The following is a 7,059-nucleotide window of genomic DNA, read 5'->3' on the forward strand; positions in this document are numbered from 1 at the left end:
ATTACACGCCATATCCACGTCCTGAGATTGAACGCGGACGATATTTCATATTGGACGGTGAACCTCTCTTGGTTGCGCAACGTTCATCTAATAACGTTTTGCGAAAGCGAGAGCGAGAGAGTATCTCAAGCTTCGTGGTATCGACCCTCGGGGGGGAAGGGGGGAGGAGGGATTAGGAATAGTCTCTTGGTAGAATTTTAATATAACACATACACGATGTATGCATACATTTAAAGTATAGGATAGGAGGGTAATACCTAAACCGAATCTAATCTTTTTTTCTTCACCGATGTTATTTCTCTTTCTTTTTCCTTTATTATTATTATTATTATTATTATTATTATTATTATTATTATTATTATTATTATTATTATTATTTCTTTTCTTTTTTTTCTTTTTCATTTCATTTCGATTATATACCATCGAAGCATAGGAAAGAAAATGGAATATTTACGAACGACATTCCGCGAACGCAACGAGTCGGCGAGCCTTTCTAATTTCTTTGCTGGCTGGCGCAACACTCGCTTCTTCCTTCTCTATAAGTAGATCAATTAGTATTTCTATCTAATCGCAAATTGATCTTCATTGCGAACGTTTTCGCTAAGCGAATGTTTTTCATCTCATCTCTTCTCTTCTCTTTCATTTATCTTTTATTTTCTTTCCTTTATATTCCCATACCAACATTCTTTGTCAGGATATTTCTGCCATTTTCGAATAGGTCGATAAAAGAATTAACATTGTGATCTCTTGGTTGGTTCTCCTCATATATCCTTAGAAGTGTGTCGTAACGGGTTACTCGAACGGAATGAAATCGCAAAGACGCGTAGTCGCGTTAATGATAGAAATCGCGAGAGTAATCGGACAGAGATAGTTAGTTAGTTGTTACCGTGTTGTTGCATTAGCGTCGGTTTAGACGTAATATTACGTATATATATCCTTAGCGTTGCTTTTGTTGCTTCTATTAGAAAATCTTTAAATGTCGCTTTGCAAAGAGTTACGCTAATGTCGTTGACGATGCGTAACTAAATGGAACGCGAGTAGTCGAAGAGTGTCGTACGTGTTAGCCTAATTAGGAGATGACTTCGAACCGGTGTACCTTGATCAACCTGAAGAAGAATCCCAGCACGTGGTCGTGGACCTAACGAACAACTTGTTGAACCGACATTTCGACATTTAATCGCGATAATATTCATAGAGATTCCCATTTAAATCTATCATTATCGTTATGATTAACTATCTGGTCGCGAAGAAAAAAAGAAAAATAATTCAAAAAGTCCTTATTGTCGTATTCAAGGATTAACTTTGTTCGACGCGTTGCTCCTATTTCTGGCATACTCCTAAATGTGTCTGCAAACCCCATTATGCCCGAAGCTCCAGTTTTCTCCTTAGCTTATCTCCTTCGAAGTATCTAAACGTCCCCGTCACGTACCCGTTTCACCGTCTTCTACCGAGGAGCCTGCTAACTCGTTGCGAATCATTGTGGGGGTCGACTACGTGATAAGGGCGAGGCAGCACGGACGAAGCTTCAGCCTGATTAACTCGGGACGGAAGGAAGGAAAGAAAGCTCGTTATCAAGTACCGAAGATGCGTTATATACCAAAGAGAGAGAGAGAAAGAGAGAGAGAGAAAGACGAAGGAGAGAGAATCATCCTGCTGTTGAACCACCTTGCCTATCTACTTCTTCGCCTTGTGGCCTTAGCTTGGATTATTATCGATATTTCCTTCTTGCTTTTCTCTCCTTCTTGATTTACGGACGTGGCAGAAGCGATACGGATAGGAGCTCCGCCTTTAGACGATGAAATTTTTCGATCGATTATCGGACAGTTTAACAGGCTCGCTGAAACCTTCGATTTAAAACAACAACTACAACAAAATAAATAAAAAATTAAATATATTATATATACGCAAAAAAATATACAAGATGAAAAGTAGATGTACTTAGGTTGAAAATTGTTGGCGAGTACGTATAGGGGAAATGGGGTGGAAAGGGGGTGGGAAGGGGGAACGAGGAAAAGGAAGAAAAAAAGATCATTCGCGCAATAGCGATTAAGTGAAACGAATTTCTGCCGAGGAGTTTACCATGAACCGTGACAGAGGCATTTAGATTTAACTGGAATGTAGCCCCGTAGGTACAATAACGAGTAAGGCGTAAGGCAGTAACCGGTAGGAAACTCGCTTAAGAGGGTCGACCTCTCTTTATTCGACTCTTCGCTTTTCCTTCTCTTATACTCGAGACTGACTCCTCGTGAATCGTACGTTTCACTTTCTACGATTCCTCGTATTGAATGGAGCCTGACAAACGAGCAACTTAAAATGTTACATACCTCTTACCGATTGCCATAGCTTTCTCGTCTCTTTCAAAACCGGATGTATTTAAAAAAAAAAGAAAAAGGAAAAGAAAAAGGAAAAGAAAAAGAGAAAAATAAAAAAAATATGTCTTTTTATTTATTACGACGCGTAGGCGTATTTTAGAACAAAATAGTACGAGTTTGAATTTCCCTCGCGTTTTATTGCATCCATTAATAAATATTATGTATACATGCACACACACACACACACACATATATATATATATATATATATATATATATATATATATATAAGTATACGTTCTAACCTCAAACCTTCTAACTCCGGCGGAAAGTCTTGAAACGTTCGATCATCGCTAGATTCCCTTGTAAATGTGACGAATACTTTCGAAGCGAGCTTAGCGCGGGCCGTTTAATTATGCAAATTGGCACCTAACGTAATGCTCGTTAATTAAAGCACGATGGCGCGCGTTTTATATTTACAGGTGGGATGGAAGGACGGTCGGCCGACGGCGCCATATTGCTGCCCACGCCTTTTTCTTTCCATCTCGATTGCCGGCCGTGCGAAAGGTACGACCGTTTGTAATTTCATTGCAAAATGTTAATGTTAAACTATACAGTAAGAAAAAGAATATATCGTTTAAACTTGATCTTAAATATTTATAAATATTTATATTCCTCAAATTATTATTCCAATGTTTTAAAAATACTTTGGACTATTATAGATTGTGAGATAAGAAAAAAAAATAAATAAAATAAGAAAAAATATAATTATGCAATTAGGAATGTATGAAACGATTTTCTTGGATTTTTCGATTTCGAATTGACGGATGTTTGTTTACGACAACTTTCGGTATCCTGATTTCAGAGCACAGTATACTACCTACTCTATTCAGAACTGGCTATTCCACGCGTTTTTGATTAAGGATAAAAGTTAATTATAGCTAAAACTCGTTTTTTTTCATTCATTTCTAATATAATTGATCGGTATAAAAAATTATAATTTATTTTTAATAAAATTATAATTAAATTGGATTAATATGTTGCTTTCATTTTGAAAATTAACTTCAATATAGTACCGTTTTGACATTCTTCTATAAGCTATAATAAAAATGATGATTGATAAAAACATTGCTTTCATTTCGAAAATTAACTTCAATATACTTAACGTTTCCATATTCATTTAGTCTTCATGTTAAATTATTATACAAAAATATGATAAAATCGAATAAGTACGAAAATAAGCTATGATTTTGCTAAGTTTCTCATCATTATACTTTCGTCTTGGTCGTCCTTTACTTTCCCAACTTCGAAGTCGAGAAAAATAGAAGAGAATTAGAGAAAGAGAGAGAGAGAGAAAGAGAGAGACAAAGAGAAAGAGAGAAAAAGAGACAGGGAGAGAGAGACGGCGAATGCTCGGCAAACGTATGTAATTACACAGTTACGATTTTACGATTACGCCTGTCGTATTTATGGGCCACTAAACGCTGATCATCCTGCTAGACGATCGCAAATAACGGTTCGTGTCGATGTTTATGCGATTTTTCGCACGTTCGATCCTTGCCATTGATTTTCTTCTAGAATTTAACAGGAAATGAGAACAAACGGAGAAAGAAAAAAAAAAAAGAGAGATGAAAAATTTCGTCGAGAAGGAAAAGTCCAAACGAACGGTGGAAAAAGTGAAACTTCCGAAGATTATATTCGTCCTCCTTGTCGTCGGACGATAAAAGAGTCCTTCGATTTCACCGGTTCCGATTCTCGAACGTCGTTCTTGAGTCTCCTCGTAAGGTCGGTCACGAAGGTCGAGCATCGGCACCGCGATGACCTCCTCGATCCTGGCCCGACGTGCACAGAGGTCAAACGCTTCGTAGGCGTTCCAAGAATTCACGATGATGCTCGAAGCTTGCCTGGATATCGGCTATGGTTGTGTTCTCGCCGAAGGAAATCTTTCCACTTTTTGCTAGATGGAAAAAGAAAGGAAGAAAAGAGAGATGACGACAAAGAATAAGATGATGATGATGATGATGATGATGATGATGATGATGATGATGATGATGATGATGATGATGATGATGATGATGATGAAAAAGAGAAGGATTAAAAGGAAAAATGAATAAAATAAGATAATAAAGAAACTTTGATGTGCCTTCTTCGGTGTTACTTGTCCCTATACTTATATGAATATCTAAGCAACTATGTATCCTATATCTATATCTATATATATATGGGATACAAAGATCAGTGTGATAAACGATAACATTTTCTCGCTACCACCACCACCACCATGATCATCATCATCATCATCGTTCAACCACCTTCGGTAATTTATACACCATTGTCGGGCCGTCATCTCGCATGACGTCTTCATCAGTATCTTCGATAATCGAGATATGTACTCTCGCCTACGAAATCCTAGAGTCTTCACTTTGGTCTTAAGTCTCCTATAATGATCGAGATCAAAAATTTGTCGTGTCTTCCAATTCTCTCTCTCTCTCTCTTTCTTTCGATAAATCGCGATGACAATGATCGATTTTGAACGATCGATGCAATATCGTTTCGATCTTTTACCTTCGCGCAAAAATTTTCATTGCCTTTTAATCCTCCACGCGAAGTTATCTGTGTTTTTGTGTACGTATGTGTGTATGTGTGTGTGATGTAAGTTTTAGTTAATCCTTTCACGAAGACCGGAATTACTCGCTTTGCCATTGAATATTCATCGAATCTAACACATAATGGGTGAACTAGGCAAACTGAGAAACTAGGCAAAGTACAGTTATGTTTATTGACTAATCGTCCTAGCGATCGATCAAAGAGAAAAATCATTTCAATCGATTATTTACGGAGGCGTTTTAAATATATATGTCGTAGTCTATCGATGGCCTCGAAATTAACCATAGACTTTAGCAATTTATCGATTATACTACTGTGTCGCGCAATCGCCATTTTTTTCGTTTACAATTAGTTACAATTGGAGAGAAAAAAAAATGATAGAAGAAAAGTAATGAAGTATTTTCATTTATATTTTAATATTTTTTATATTTCCTTTTCTTTTTTTTTAATTTTTATTAGATATTATATTTAAACGACGAGAAAAGAATAAAATTGTTCACCTAGCAAAGTGACAAGGGATTGAAAAGGTGGGAGAATAATAAACTCTAAAAGCCGTTGACTCTTTTACATTCTTTGTTGATTACAATGTGACGCGTAACTGACAATGTTCACGGTTCGTGAGCTTATGCATGGCCGCGCGACCATGGCGCACGCTGAATTTACCACGGTGTGAACGAGAGAAAAAGAGGGAGAGAGAAAGAGAGAGAGAGATAGGGCCGAAGGGAGTACTCACGTGAGAGGACCGTGCTAAGAATAATTGCATAATCGCGCCGATTCCCATAGATACCATCGAATTGTTCGCACTCGTATCTAAAACCGTTAATCATCGTACAAGGAAATCTTTTTGTATCATAAACGATCAAAACTACTATTAGAGATCTAGGTTTTTGATAACAATAATCTAATTGATTATTTAAAGTGAATTGAATTTACGACGTTACGATAAATATATTCTATATAAGTAATATCACATCGGTGAATTAACAATACATTCATATATATATATATGAGCCGTTTATTTTGAAAGTGGCCTAACTCCGTATAACCTTAAATTGAGATATTTAAAGGTTTGCGTTTCAATGCAATTAAAAATATACGTAAAGAATAACAATGAGATATGTTGCTTAAGTGTATCTAAAGGTGTTAAATTTACAGTTCCTATTAAAATAATGGCAATTATTAAGTGAATAATATGCGTTTTCTTACCAAGAATGGAGTTAGGCCACTTTCAAAATTAACAACCAGATTCGTTATAAAATTTGAAGGAACCAAAGTCCATTCAACATAATTTAAGACGCTTCAAATTGCGAGAAAACAATACTTATTTTATTTTACATATCTTTATAACACTTTAAAAACATAAATTATGCGATTCAAAATATTTTTTACAAACATAAATTACAAAACAATTTTCTACTCATCTACATTTTGTGTATATGAAAGGGATTTAAAGAAATCATGATTTTCCGGTGGTATATATCGTAATAAGTCAATTATGTCCTTGAATTTTGCGGTTGTAATTTATCTTATATTTTTATACAGTGATGTCAATACAATATTTTCGAACTTTCTTAGTCTACCCCGACGTGGTATTAAATTCAGGACTTTCAAATTTTCGTTCTCATTCATTGATGTCTTATAGAAAATCTTATTCATTTTTGACAAAACGCATCCAACATATTTTTAATCAGTTTATTGGTTCTCCGTTAGAATTCTTTACCCTTTTAAAAATTGCGTCTTCTAATAATTTTGTTGATACAAAATCTTCTAGACTCATTTCATGTACAATAAAGTTATTACCTTTCCGACACTTTTTGATAATATTGTAATACTCTCGGGGGACAAACAGTAAATTATTTTTTTTTAATGCCATTTCTACCACACCAAAATCTCTACTCCTAATGGAGTTAGGCCACTTTCAAAATAAACGGCTCAATTATATATATATATATATATATATATAAAAAAAATGAAAAAGTATTAGGATTTTATTTATCGGGTCACGGATCTTTATTGAAATCTTTACAAAAAAAAAGAGAAAAAAAAGGAGAAAAAAAAGGAAGGTATAATGAAATTTAAATGAAATTCATACGAGAAGGTAAATACTTTCTCACGACGTCACAGTTTTTAACTGACAATC

Source organism: Polistes fuscatus, unplaced genomic scaffold, assembly GCF_010416935.1.
Source record: "Polistes fuscatus isolate 324 unplaced genomic scaffold, CU_Pfus_HIC Scaffold1, whole genome shotgun sequence".
Taxonomy (NCBI): domain Eukaryota; kingdom Metazoa; phylum Arthropoda; class Insecta; order Hymenoptera; family Vespidae; genus Polistes; species Polistes fuscatus.